This window comes from Papio anubis, chromosome 4 (assembly GCF_008728515.1).
Source record: "Papio anubis isolate 15944 chromosome 4, Panubis1.0, whole genome shotgun sequence".
NCBI classification, from domain to species: Eukaryota; Metazoa; Chordata; class Mammalia; order Primates; family Cercopithecidae; genus Papio; species Papio anubis.
This window is the reverse complement of record NC_044979.1, coordinates 5,137,822-5,152,880: the sequence shown is the minus strand read 5'-3', so window position 1 is coordinate 5,152,880 and position 15,059 is coordinate 5,137,822. Positions and strand designations below refer to the sequence as shown.

Genomic DNA, 15,059 nt, shown 5'->3' with positions numbered 1-15,059 from the left:
TTTTTTTCCTCTGGTAGGACATAATTCTCCCTGAGAAGGGGAAAGACAGTAAGAACTTTGTGAATTGCATAATAGTCCATTGATTACCCCTTGTCCCCCCATCCCCCGCCCCCGGTGGAGGGCGCTAAACCCCTGAAGAAGCAGGCCCCTGCATGGGCATATTATGATGGTAGAACAAGGAGAGGGGACCCTCCAGCGCTCAGTGTCTATAGTGGGTCAGGGGGCTTCAAGGCAGTAGCCTCAGATACCTGCAGGGCCCACGCAGGAAACCCTAATTGGGATGCAGGGTTAGGGAGCAATGCAATGAAAAACAGTTCTTAGTACCTTACCTAAATATTGGTTGTTAGATTTTTTCATTGAATGGAAACTTTCATTTGGCTCTGGATAGAAGTGTGGGCAGTCACACAAGTCAAGGTAAGAGGGGTGGAAACTGGTTTTTGCTGGTGCTTCCTAATATTTGTCAACTATGACTTTCAGGCTACCAGTGGGTGGGGAGTTTTGTGTGACAAAATGGACCGGATTTGCATCTTGGTGTTCTCCAAATGATGGTACAGGTGCAGAAACGTTCAATGCAATGAGTTTGTTCAGTTCCATCCAAGTAAAAACTGTGTTTGTGCTATTAGTGCCTACCCTTTGATCAGTCTTGTACTAGGTAGGAAACATGGTGCTTACCCTTTACTGGGGAGTTGTGTTACATGAAACAGAAAACACTATGACTGAATCAAAAAGAAGGCCAATCTCATCACTCTGCTTGAGTAGTCAGGGAAGAATCTTCATTTCCCCTGGAATCTAGTACTCACCTTACGGTGAATACACAATAACATCTAGAGTTTGGTTAAATAGACAAGAAGGACAGAAATCATGGAGAAACACACAAAGATGCCTCAGACCCCTTATCATAAGGTACAAACAGTAGAGCAGAAGGGAGACCACAGACTTCCATCATCTATGAGCTAAAAAGGCGGGTGGAGGCTTTGGCAATGTTGAGTGGGTTTTCCACAGAACAGCCAGGCTCAACTGATGTGTAGCGATTTCCTAGGAAGATTGCAAACCTCATCCCACCAAGAGGAAGTGGGTCAGGAGTTCTCCATCATCTGGAGGTCACAGAGCAGACAGACCATGGCCCAGGACAAGATCTAGAACTTACTGTTTTATTCAAAGTTAGAAAACCTTCCAGGGTCTGGGGATCAGTATCTGGATAGAAGAGAAAATACAAGAGAAAGCAAGAGGTTAATGTGGGCTGAAGGGCTTAGAATGAGCAGTTTTAGGATAAAGGATTGTTAGGAAAGGATGGCAGATGGAGAGGAGGGTGCAAATGAGGCAGGACAAACCAAAGAGAAAGACCTGAATGTATCTGCTATGTTTATGGAACATAGGGAGGTTCAGTTCATTCTGAATGGGGGCTTCAAGCTCACGCCTAAAAATACATCCTTTCAAATGGGTACAGAAAGAAGGGCTTTGACAGGTACCATGGGCTGTGCTTGATTGAAAGGACAGACACATTCAGTTGTTATTTGTGACTATTGTCAGCTCCGTCATTGATGGTGCTGTGCATTTTTTGAAGTAGGTCTCTCCCATCAAACTGCCAGGATACCAGTGACCAGAGAGCAGATTTTCAGTAGTACAAGCTGGATTGGGTGGTGCTGATAGAACCACTCACGGCTCGACCACTTAGCTCTGCGGTGCCTTGGTATCCTCATTTGTGGAGATAATAATGGTGTCTGTCTCTTAAGAATGTTTTGATAAACACATGAGAAAACCCAAGTCACATTCTTCTAGAAGTGCCTGGCACATAGTAAACACTCAATAAACATTATCAGTCTTATTATCATGAAGGTGTGGGTACTGTTAAGATACCTGTCAGAGTAAATCATGATTTATGCCAGTGGCTAATGGAAAATATTTATTTTAGTTGTTTTCTTATCTGGGTAGTGCCAGATGGGATAACAAAAATGAAAACAGGCAGGGTTTCGTATGTGAGTGTGTGTGTGTGTGTGTGTATATATGTGTGTTGCTTTGTTTGCAAGCACGGTTTAGTTGATGAAATTAGATGTCTCTTCTGATCTATAATCTCTTTGTCTTCAGACTGGAACCTGAAATCCCATCTGAATGTGACTGAAGAAAATCTGCACACAGTGTCTTGATGAGAGGATATGACTAACTCTTAGATTGGGATTGTGTTGGTGCGTAGGCAGGTTCTATTATTAGGAGTAATTTTTCCACATTATTAAAATATTTTTAGGCATCAGGTAGGATTCTTTCCTTCACACATCAATGGTGAAACACACATATTCCTAATTTTTAAATTTTGATTGAAATTTTATTAAGGCCAAAATGGGCAGAGACTGGGTAACAGAAGCCACATTTTCCAATTTGCCCTCCTTTACTCCCCCAGATTCTCCTTGCATGTTGGCTGGAGTGGATCACGAAGGGTAGGAAGCTGAGAAAGGTGGAATAATTGGAATGTCCTGCAACTCTGAAGCCAAACAAACTTAGGTTTTGGATGATGTGTACAGTGGATATCATATCACGTGTTCTGGTGAAGCCATCACCAATACTTACTTTACAATTCCCATCACACATCCCAGTGACTTTCTGTTAAAGAGATATCAGATACCTACGGCATATAGATCAACTATTACATTATCAACAATGGAGGAATAAGGAAATCTAGGATGCTTTTAGTAGCAAGAAATGCATCAACAATAGATAAAAGGTGGCCAGGCGTGGTGGCTCAGACCTTTAATCCCAGTACTTTGGGAGGCTGAGGTGGGTGGATGATTTGAGGCCAGAAGTTCGACACCAGCCTGGCCAACATGGTGAAACCCTGTCTCTACTAAAAATACAAATATTAGCCGGGCGTGGTGGCACATGCCTGTAATCCCAGCTCCTCAGGAGGCCGAGGCAGGAGACTTTCTTCAATCTGGGAGGCAGAGGTTGCAGTGAGCTGAGATCATGCTGCTGTACTCCTTCCTGGGCAACAGAGTGAGACTCCATCTTAAAAAAAGAAAAAACAAAAAGGAATCCCTCAGTAGGTACTGAATAAAACGGTGGAAAAACATAACTAAACATAACTACAAACTTTTCTTTCTTTCTTTCTTTTTGTGATAACACTTACCATGAGATCTACCCTCTCAATAAATGTTTAAGTCTTGTTAACTGTAAGCATAGTAGGATACAGCAAATATCTAGAACTTACTCATTTTGCACAACTGAAACTTTATACCCATGGAACGCCTCCCATTTCCCCTTCTCCCAAGCCCTTGGCAAGCACCTCTCTACTCTCTGTACAAGTCTGCCTGCTTTAGGAAGTGGAACCATGCAGGGTTTGTCCTTCTGTGATTGGTTCATTTTCACTTACCATAACATCCTGTAGGTTCAGTCATGTTTTTGCATATGGCAGGATTTTCTGCTCTATTAAGGCTAGATAATATTTGATAATATATATGTGCCACATTTTCTTTATCCATTCATCTGTCAATGAGCATTTAGGTGGTTTCCACATTTGGGCTATTATGAATAATGCTGCAATGAACATGGAAGTGCAGATATTTCTTCGAGGTCCTGATTTTAATTATTTTGGATACATACCTGGAAATGAAATTGTTGGATTACATGGTAGTTCTATTTGTAGCATTTTCAGGAAGCTTCATACTCTATTCCAAAGTGGCTACACCATTTTGCATTCCCCCAACAATGTACAAGGATTCCAATTTCTCCACATCCTTTTCAACATTTGTTTTCATACATACATATATATACACACACACACAAACACACATACATACATACATACATATAGATATATAATAGCAACCCTAACAGGTGTGGGGTGATACCTCTTTGTGGTTTTGATTTCATTTCCCTGATGGTTAATGATGTTGAACATCTTTTTATATGCCTGTTGACCATTTGCATGTTTTCTTTGAAGAAATGCCTTTTCAAGTATTTTGCTTTTGTTTCTTGTGCTTTTGGTGTCATATCCAATAAATCATTGCCTTGGCCAATGTCATGAAGTGTTTCCCTCATGCCTTCTTTTGGGAGTTTTACAGTGTCAGGTGTTATGTTTAAGTATTAATACATTTTGAGTTGTTTTTTATGTACAGCATAAGACAAGAGTTCAGTTCTCTTGTATGGATATCCAGTTTTCCCAGCACCATTTTTGGAAGAGACTGTTATTTTCCCATCGTGTATTCTTGGCACTAACTATAATGGTGAAAAGTTAAACGCTGTTTGTTTAAGATCAGGAACAAGACAAGGATGCCGACACTCACTGCTTCTATTCAGAATAGTAGTGGAAGTCCTTGACAGGGCAATTAGGCAAGAGAAACAAACTAAAGGCATCTAAATGAGAAAAATAAAATTATCTCTGTTTGCAGATGACATGATCTTATGTGTAGACAACCCAAACTTTCTTATCTTCACAGAATATTTTGCAAGAGTTGAGCTCCTAGAAAATGAGCTCAGATCATTTCTCCCCTCTGGCCATTAACAAGATGCTCCTGCACTGAGCTTCATTTAGCACAGCCCTGGACATACCACCAGGCACTCAGCAAGCCTCAGACAATTTCCCGTTCAATGGAAGATTCTCAGTTATCCATGGCAGAATCATGGCCCTATCATGTACTGGCTGAGTTTCCTTGAGGAAGTTGCTTAAGCTTTCTGACTCTTGGTTTTGTTATCTGCAAAAGGGGAATAGCAGTGCCTATATCACAGGGATATTACGAAGGCTAAATGAGATCCTATAAAGCAATCTATCCAGGTCCTGCACTTGATGCAATAATAAAAACTAACCTTTATTCAATTATTGAGGTGGGGGAAGGAGGATAAAGAACAAGACCAAAGAACAGAAGTTATTTCCCAGTGAACTTAAAAAATTCATGAGTTTTCTCATCTTAAGCAGGAGGGCCACATTGTCTCATGCCTTCAGCCAGTGAGAGTCAGAGCTAAGGCACATCCAGCTCCACTGCTCAACTCCCAGGTGCCCAGCAGCAGGTATAGAGCGTCGGGAGCTGCACTCTCCATACTGATGTTATAATTAATCTACCTCATTCAACCGATCATAGAGTTCCATGTTTGGAAGTGTTCCGACCTGCACCCAGGAGACTTCTGAGTCTTTTTTGCTGCCAGAATGTCCGTCCTGATTTACACCTGACTTCGGCAACATCTGAGCATTCAAATCTGTGCTACATGCTGGCTGTAGCCATGAGTCTCATTCTAAAACATCCTTGCCTTCAAATACAGGCATGCGGCAGGAGTGGCAGAAGGAGAGGTAAGAAACTATTCATCGGCCGTGGCTCTGTGCTGCTGCCTCATGGGCATGCTGATGGGAAGAGATATGAGGCATAAACCCGGGTTCACGTCCTGTTTTCTTCTCCAGGTGAGGGTACTTCATAGAGCGCAGAAGAAACTCAAGGACCAGCTCTCTCGGGCTGCCCCTGTAATATGGCCTAACTGAGGGCAGGTTCCTGGCTGCCATTGGAACAGTGCTGCAGTCATCAGATAGTGTGAAAGATAAATGCCTCTGTGCCCTCAAAGGCAACCAGTATATATGAGAGGAGCTGTCCCCTCTTCTGCCACTCATCAGCTCATGGTAAACAGAGGCCACTTAGGCACCACTCAAGGCATTTACCAGTCTGAGTCCTAATTATAGGGTCCTACTTATAGCCATTATAAACCTCAAAGCCGACCAATGATGAATTTTGTCAAAGGACTCCTCCTGGCTTTAGTTGAACAGAATCATCGGACTTGGAAGCCATTTGTGAGTGACCTTCATGAGTTTCCAGATCTTCATTCTCATGGCTCTTATCAGAGATTTGGTTTAAGGTGATAGTGTTATAGGGCCCTGATGCAAAAAGCCCAGTGCAGATTGGCTCACCTGCTGCTGCATCTTGATTGTCCGTGGGTGGGGTCTACTCCTGAGGTCTTGGGATTGAAGAAGTTCGCACGAACTGTAGATCCTGCCATTGCTACCAATGACACTTGTACTTGTTGAGGTGTGTCCATTGTAGTGGGAAGAGCTCTGGTCTTAGAGTGTTAAACAACCTATAGAGTTTGGATTCTTCACATTTGGTTGGTTGACTTTGAGTCTCAGCACTTTCCATGGTAAGGTGGGGACAATACAAACCTACAGAAGTTATTGTGAATACACAACCATCCAAATAATTACACCTGCAGAGCTGACTGGTTTACTTTCTTGATTGCTGTCTGGTAAAACTCTTGCCAATCATAGACAAATGATCAATGCATAAGGTAACCTCAATTGAGAGTTAAAGTTCTGAACAGAAGACAAGGATCTCATTCCAGTTATGAACAGCTTAGTTATATAGTCAAATGTAAAATCAAATATGTGTTTCTGTGGCAAATGTTTAAATTCTTACCTCTTACAAAACATTCAATAGTCACAAGGTCTTTACACACCCACTGCTCATCCATCATATTTATGTATGGTGTGCCTGTTCGGTAAGACATACACACTGTAGTTAGTTACTTGCATAGATCATAAAATTAAGTCTAGGACTATGTTTTCCGCTTTGTTGAAGTTATCTCATCCAAGGAAAAATTTCATAAAGAGTGGTTGAATGAATGAATGGACATTTACTGTCTTGAATAAAACCTTTTTATATGACTTAGCTTGTTTTACAAAAGAATAAAACACTAGCTTTGAACTCATTTTTTTAATTGATCTTTAGAAATCAGGATCCCTCTTTTGAATACATCCCTTGCTGAAGGAACAGGAACCATTTATGTTCTGGCCTTGATTACTTCACAATGGCTTTTACTACATTTGATTTGCAGCAGTTCGTTTGTGATTACATTTTCTCATTCTCCCAGAAAGTCATTGAATAAGCAAACAGTTTACTTTCCCCAACAAAACAAAACCTAAAGTATTTGGTCTTTAATAAATGTTCAAAAATTATTTTCTCAGTGTGTGTTCAAGATACAAATATCTCTTCATCTCAACCCTCCTTTAAATATTTGACCAATCTACCTTTATAGAGTAGTCATTTCTCCTTATGTCATTTCTGATCTATCTCTCTTGAATTTTTCTTTGCTTAGTTTTTAATCAAACTAAATGTTTGTTTAATCAGATACCTCAATTATTCCAGACCTGCCTCTTTTATCAGAAGGTGAATTTAGAAAACAATTCTGAAACATAGGGTAACAACATTTTTAAAAGAAAAATAACCAGATTCTAAGCTCAGATTGGTCCCAGGGCAAATTCACTCCTCATTCTTAATTCTTCTCCATTTCTGGTCAGGGGAGGGGCACCCCCAAAATGCTGACCCTAGGACTCCCCAAGATCCTCCAGCATCCAAAAAGCCTCTCTTCTCCAGTCTTTACTTTCTATGGCACCAAGCTGAAACCCCTGCAAATGAATACATTCTCAACTAAAAATATAAATTAAAAGAATTTCTTGCTTCGACTTTCGGAAACTTGATCTAGTGCACATATTTCCCCAGCATTTCATTTACTAGAGCTAATTAAAACACTGTCATTGTATCATTTAAATTTTTAAATTTTATTATTTAAATTTTAAATACAAGTTTTAAAGGATGGTTACAAATTAGTAACTCAAAATAATTGATTGGAGAGATCAAGGTACAAGACACTCTGCCTTTACCTTCAAAGTCTGAGCAAATATGATTTTATGTCTTTTTAATCAGAGATTCTTTTAAAGACCAAGTTACTGCAGTCCCGTCTTGTTCTTCTCCTATTTTATATTGATGTGCTCAGTACCTTGGTGTCTTTGTCTGTCTTTTAGGGGGAAGGGAATCCATGTTTTGGACTAGAGTAGCGCAGATGCCATTCTTACCTCACTGTAGTTTTCTTTAAAGAATGTTTAGTCCTGACAATGAGAGGCAGATTTCTTTCTCTCCCCGCTCTATCTTCTCTTGCAGAGCTTTATCACTTTTTCATTGTTCAGCATAACTGGGAACCTGCCAGCTTACCACAATGTAACATAATGATTTTTGCAAAATGTGTGTCAAATGTTCTGAGCTTAGAAGAGATTCATCGTAGAGACTGCTGCTTAATGAGTGTAAATTAACTGATCATTTGCTAAATCTGATGTGCCCAGTGGTGTGGATGGGAGAATGCTGGATAGGATGTAGGAGATGCGGGTGAGCAGACAGGTAGCAGAGACACATACCGTGTTTCTGAGTGAGGACTGTAGCATGGCCAGAAGGCTGTTCTGATGTAGAGAGGGATTTTCCCCTCACAGTAGGAGCCAGTACCATGAGACTGAGGACTGAGACACAAAGTTAACGTAGATCTCCTGAACAGTCTGCTTTAAGGCTGGAGCCTGCTGAGATCAGTCCTCTTGAGAAGAACTGCAATCTGGTTGAGATTGAACTTGCCAAAGACAATGAGACTAAACAGGAGATGCCTGCTGGTAAACATCAGGGGTGTGGTGTGGAAGCTGAGGGAGGAAGAAAGCATGAAAGCTGTGTGTGACGATAAGGCGAGTGGGTCTAGTGTTACCAGCATCACAGATCTACAGCTCTTCCTAGACGCTGGGGCACTTTCAGAATAAGTAACAGGGAACTGCATGGCATGTGTTCAAGCAACTGTAACGCTCTTCTCCATTCATATCTGGGACAGACATATGAAATATCTTCAGCTTCATATCTGAGATGGCAGGAACATGACAACATATTGGCTTTTAGGTAGACACCGGTAGGTCTCAGGATGTGGTGGAAAATTGGGTGTCATTTTTTCCAGATAATCACTGGCATTTTTGTAAAACATGAAGCCCTTCCTAAAATCTGTGGTTCGCAGATAATAGTGAGGAGAAATAGACTTGTGGAAACCATAAGGGTTGTTTTGGAGTGGATCTTGTGAATTTGACAGTATAGTCACGTGGATGCACAGTGTTGTTCGAAGGAGGGGCCATGAACCCCTGCCCTGAATGAAAGGGAAATACTTATGTCCTTGGTAACCAGGGCCAGTGGCAGCTGGGAAGCCAAGACCCGGCCCCCATTGCCACTGCTCATACAAACCAAACTGAACATGTGTACATCACAGATGGGATATAAGAGAAGCACATCTGAGGGGCTACAGCAGAAGTGGAAAGAAGGCAAAACTTCCACAAAGGCAGCCCATGCTTTCCGGACAAATATCACAACATCAAACTAGAAGTGTTCATGCCACCCCCTACCCCTGCCAACTAGAATTGGCTGTCTGTGTCAGGTCCTCATCTTAGAACACATCCATTGATGCATAGACTGTTTCTTCTTCCCTATTACCTCTGATTCTACTTCTCTAAAATAAAAGCTGACTGACTGGTTGGAATAATAATACATATACCACTTGACATTTTATAGTTTTATCTCATCTCAGGTGATACAATCAGGCTATGATGCGGTCATGTCACCATACCCTTTAACAGATGAGATGCAAACTCAGAAATATTAGGAAATGTAACTGTGATGGATTGGGCTGTAATCAACTTGTGATGTGGGAGTTTCTCAGAATCTCTTTCCATATATATATATATACACACACATATATATGTATGGAAATATATATATATTTTTATATATATATATATCTGAGCTAGAGCTGGCCACAGTGAAGTCAGGAGACCTGGGAGGTGAATGAAGGATGGGCCATTATGCTCTGGAGGTTTTCATTGTGTAACTGAACACAGGTCCAGATGCTCACCGCCTGCAGAATCCAGTTAACAAGAATGAGGTCTGGTAGAAAGAAAGTGACTTTACTGACTAAAACTAATAAAGAGAATTGTGCTGAATACAGTGTCTGCGTACCTTGTTCTGGTGGCTATCTCGGGTCCCAGTTTACCTGGATCTCGGGCTGGTGTCATCTCAACAATGGTGAGGCTGTTGACTCGCCACCTTGAAGTCATCTCTGGAACTTTGCAGGTGGGTCTCCAGACTTGGTTCATCTGTCTCAAGATTACCCCCAGGAACTTCTAAGAAGGGACATAATTAGATGCTAGCATACAAGTAGATGAATGTGAAGGGAGTATAGATAGTGAGAAAGGGAGGAACGTGGAGTTCATTTTAAGACAAACAGGGAAAGGCTTCCGCAATTTCTGCAAGGTTATTTCTTGAAACACACAAGAAATAAATAAAAAGTTTAAAATGCATTTTGCAGTTAAGCTGCCCAGTTACAATTGGTCAGAAGTGGTGAGAGACACAGTGGAGCTGACATAGGGTGCAAGTTTATCTTCACTCTTCCTTGCCCCTGTCTTTATTTCCCGATTTCCAGCCCTGCTGACTTGCAGTGAGCCCAGGGCCACCATACGATGCTGCACCCTACTCGACAAACTTTTACTTCTATAGCACCTCACACCATTCCTGTAAAAGGTTGTTACTCCATAACATTCCAAATTTGAGAGTTTCACTCTCAAGTTTGAACTTTTGACTGACACATTACCTATGGTCTCCAGGTGGGAGTTGCTGTGCTTTTTATACTTTATAATTTTATTTTATTTTTATCACTCACTATACTTGACTGTGTTATGATTTCTATATTTGTCATTCTTCCTGCATCATTGTCTTTTTTTTTTTTCTTTTTTTTTTTTTTTGAGACAGAGTCTTGCTCTGTCGCCCAGGCTGGAGTGCAGTGGCACAATCTCAGCTCACTGCAAGCTCCGCCTCACGGGTTCACACCATTCTCCCTCCTCAGCCTCCTGAGTAGCTGGGACTACAGGTGTCTGCCACCATGCCTGGCTAATTTTTTGTATTTTTAGTAGAGATGGGGTTTCACCATGTTAGCCAGGATGGTCTTGATCTCCTGACCTTGTGATCCACCCGCCTCGGCCTCTCAAAATGCTGGGAATATAGGCTTGAGTCACCACGCCGGGCCGTCCATGTTCATTTTCAAAGGAGTCTTCCTTAATGATAGTGCCCTTGAACCAAAAATTAAAGAGTTGATTATAGTAGCAGAAAATGGTCATCTATACAAGTTTCATGATTAATAAGAACTATGGAAATTGCTCCTTAGAAAATAGCTTTGTAAACACAAAAATACAGTTGATTCGAAACAGTACACATGAGGAACTCTGGTTTCAGGCAAAGTTGAAGGAAATTCTCGTGAAATTAAAAAAGCACCCAGAACAATTCATGAAGTCTAGTCCAACGAAAGGGTTTTAAATTCTGTTTGATTTCCATCTTGTCAAAGAATCAATTTTTGGTTTTGGTGAATGAAATGGTTTGGCTCTGTTTCCCCACCCATATCTCACCTTGAATTATAATAATCCCCACATGTCGGGGCGGGACCAGGTGGAGATAATTGAATCCTGGGACTGGCTTCCCCCATGCTGTTCTCGTGATAATGAGTTCTCACAAGAGCTGATGGTTTTCTAAGGGGCTTCCCCCTTTACTCAACTCTCATTCTCTCTCCTGCTGCCCTGTGAAGGGGCGCCTTCATCCACAACTGTAAGTTTCCTGAGTCCCTCCCAGCCATGTGGAACTGTGAGTCTATTAAACCTCTTTTCTTTATAAATTAACCAGTCTCAGGTATTTCTTCATAGCAGCATGAGAACAGACTAATACCGTAATATTCTCCACTGTTTTTCTATTCTCTACATTATTTAGTTCTGCTCTATTATTTATTGTTTCCTTCCTTCTGCTTGCTTTGGGTTTAGCTTGCTCTTCTTTTGCTAGTTTCATAGGGTAGAGTATAGGTTATGGATTCGAGATCTTTCTTCTCAATATAAATGTTTACAGCTATACTTTTCCTTCCAGTTACTCTTTTTATTGCATTCCACAAGTTCTGGTATGTTCTGTGGTGTTTTTGTTTTTATTCAGCTCAAAGTACTTTTGTGTTTCCCTTGTGGTTTCCTCCTTAATACTTTGGTAATTTATCAGGGTGTTTAATTTCCAAATATTCATGTAAATTTTCCAGTTTTTCATCTGTTATTGATTTCTAAATTAATTCTGTTGTGATCGAAAAAGACACTTTGTGTGAGTTGATTTCAACCTTTTACAAATAATGAAGACTTGTTTTGTGACCTCACATATGGTCTATTTTAGAGAATGTTTCAGATGCATTGGGGGAAAATGTGTATTCTGCTAGGGTTGGGGGAGTCTAATAATCCCTAGTGTACCTCGTTTCTAATGTAGGTGTTCCTGCCAGAGCATGCCAGTGTCATGTCAACAATGACAAACAAAAATTCATTTTTTTTTCTTTTTCTAAAGCCATATTGTAGATTCCCGGTTCAACTATAATATATTTTATTTTAGCTGTTTATTTAATGTGTCACCTCATCCTAGGGACCTTTCAATGCACTGACTGCATTTCTCACAATTAGAGTAATTACTGAATATAAACACATGAGACTACTCTCTTCAACTAAAGTATCATCTTATTTTACATGTAGTACAATTTAGAAATTTGCAGGTAAAGTTAAGGAAGGACACAGCTTTAGAAACAATGAACTTATTTCTCTCCAGACCTATGTGAAAGTTGGTTTGATGGTAATTACCTTATGGGAGCCCAAACGTATAAAATAAGGATGAGGAATGATTTTTCCCATCACAGACATGTCACCACATCATCCCTTGTGCATTTGCATGTTGTGTACTGATCAGAGGTGGCGTGGTGTGGAGGGGCGGTGGTTGCGATGTGGAAAAGTAAAGAATTTCGTGTACTGAGGATCCAGTTAATAATCAAACTGGAAAGAGAACCAAATATAGTCAAGGAAAGAAGAAGTGGACTATAAACCTGTGATATGATCTTGAAATGACTTATTTTAACACACATGCCTCCCATATATTATATAAAATAAACCTAAGTTATTAGAAAGAGATGGGGGTTAAATTCCCTATCACTTACTAGCTGAGTGACTTTGAGCCTGTTTCCTAGTCTCTGTGAGCTTGTGTTTCTTCAGGTGGGTAATAGAAGTCATAATACTCACTTTGGCAATTTTCTGTAATAATTGGCAACGTTATCTTGAAGCACAGATTATAATGTCCAGTATATAATAGCCCTCTTGTATGTAGCTGTATTCTTACTACTGTCTGTAGTTCTTTAGGTTATTAGACTTACTCATGAACTTTGAGCCCTGGTCATCAGACCTACTTCACATGGACCCTCAGAGCTGCCTCCCTCTAATTATCAGACCGTTTCCCCTCTGGCCATCCTCCTCCTCCCTCTGATTGTCACTGTGCTCCCTCTGACTATCATCCTCTTCCCCCGGCCATCAGACTGTCCTCCCTCTGGGCATCCTCCTCTTCCCTCTGACTGTCAGGCCCGGCTTACTTTCTCATACCTGCAGCCATGGAGTAGGTCTTCAACAAGCAGCCAACAGCAGCCAGGGACAGATCCTTGGGCACTGTTTTTCTGTCCAAAAAATCAGAACTGTATCAAAGGGTCTGACACCTGGACTGGCGAGACATATTGGGGTTATTTATAGCAGGGGAAAATGAGGTCTCCAGGGAAACAAACCATAACAAAGAATATGAACTCCCGCAGACCGTATTGCCTTCAACGATCCCCAAAGACTTTTGCGTTTGACTAATATCAATTAATTACATCAGTAAATAGCTGCCTGCGCCCTGTACTTCTGTCCTCCCAAGGCTGGAATGACTTCTGCCTTCAAAATGAATTTCAGGACTTTCTTTGAAGCAGTCTTGTAAAGTTGTTATATTTAGTTTAAATTCAATTAAAGCTCAATCTGAAAGCTCTTTCTGAAGCATTTGATCCACACTTACATGAAGGTATTTGCTCTTAAAATTATTAGGGATATAGCTCATTTCTAGTAAGAATGAGTGGTATTTCATAAACCAGGATACATGATCATTTACTTCCTGATAGCTTGCTTCTCCTAGATCTAATTCTATTCTTCCCTGAGGGCTGTTGGTGCCAGTACCAGGGCTGCAAACATCAGGGTTAGACTGGAGAGTGACTCGTGTGCTCCTTCACCCCCGGCTGAGGCCTCCATGCTTATCAGTGGGCTAGCACCAGGCCCAGGAGACAGACGTGCTACGGGCTCACAGGGCTCACCTGGGATAAACGTGCCGCTCGCTCACGGGGCTTACCTGGGGACAGTTGTGCTGCCGGCTCATGGGCTTACCTGGGACACTCACTATGATTACCTGGGAGAGATGTGCCGCCTGCTCAGGGGGCTTACCTGGGGCAGATGTGCCACCTGCTTGCTATGATTACGTGGGGACAGACGTGCCGTCCACGCACGGGGCTTACCTGGGATAGACGTGCCGCCCGCTCTCTATGATTACCTGGGGACTGATGTGCCTTCCGCTCTCTATGATTACCTGGGACTGATGTGCCTTCCGCTCACGGGGCTTACCTGGGAATGAAGTTCCATTCCTCCACTTGCTTAGTTCTTGTTTATTTGTCTCTCCCCCCATTTCAAGTCTTTGCTATCATCATGAAGAAATATGCAGGGTGCTGGTTGTGCAGTGATGAGCTGGGAGAAAACAATCTTTGACAGAGCTGGTAGTTAAGGAAGAATCCCTTGGCTGAAGCAGAGTGTGAGGGATGAGAAGCCAAATGTGTGGAGAGCGGGAGCAGGGGAGGAGGGTGAGAGCCTGAGAGGGACACTGAGGCTTCAGACAAAGGCACCCCCAGAGGCTGGAGAGGGGCAGGGGTGCGGCTTGTCATGGGACAGGTCAGAGGGCCAGGGACTGATGCAGAGAAGGACAGGAAACAGCCGGCACCTGCACTGTGGGAGCAGGCAGATGGGAATGTGGACAGGGAGTTGGTGTTTTCTTCTAAATTCCGCAGAAGACATTGACGTGTTTTAAACAGTGCAGATAGAAAGCAGTAAATGGTTTCAAAAATATCCCAAATAACATAATATGTGGAATTGCCTGATGGATTTGACTTGCAAACAGAGTGAAAAAAGGAAGTATGATGGCATCCATGCTTTGCACTTTTTGAGCAATTGATTGAATATTGATACCATTTTCTGTCACTGAGAAGACTCAGGGAAGGGCAGGTGGATGGGGGTAAGTGTGCAGGGCCTGTGAAGCTGGGAGACCTGTGAGATGCCCAAGTGGCAATGTTAACTCTGAGGAAATGACACTCAGAGAAAAGACCTGAACTAGAAATAAAACGTGGGAGTAGTT

General features: G+C 41.8%; 1 protein-coding gene and 1 long non-coding RNA gene across 3 annotated transcripts in view; one reads left to right on the top strand and one right to left on the bottom strand.

Annotated features, from left to right (window-relative positions):
* DPP6 (dipeptidyl peptidase like 6) overlaps nt 1-15,059 on the top strand; it is a 1,015,511-nt gene that overhangs the window by 241,911 nt on the left and 758,541 nt on the right. The window lies entirely within an intron of this gene.
* On the bottom strand, nt 2,961-13,463 carry LOC103883361. Its single transcript, XR_004183415.1, has 6 exons — nt 13,241-13,463; nt 10,767-10,876; nt 9,805-9,934; nt 6,381-8,422; nt 3,362-3,591; nt 2,961-2,997 (listed from the first exon to the last, which is right to left on the bottom strand). It is a non-coding gene; the product is annotated as an uncharacterized LOC103883361 (long non-coding RNA).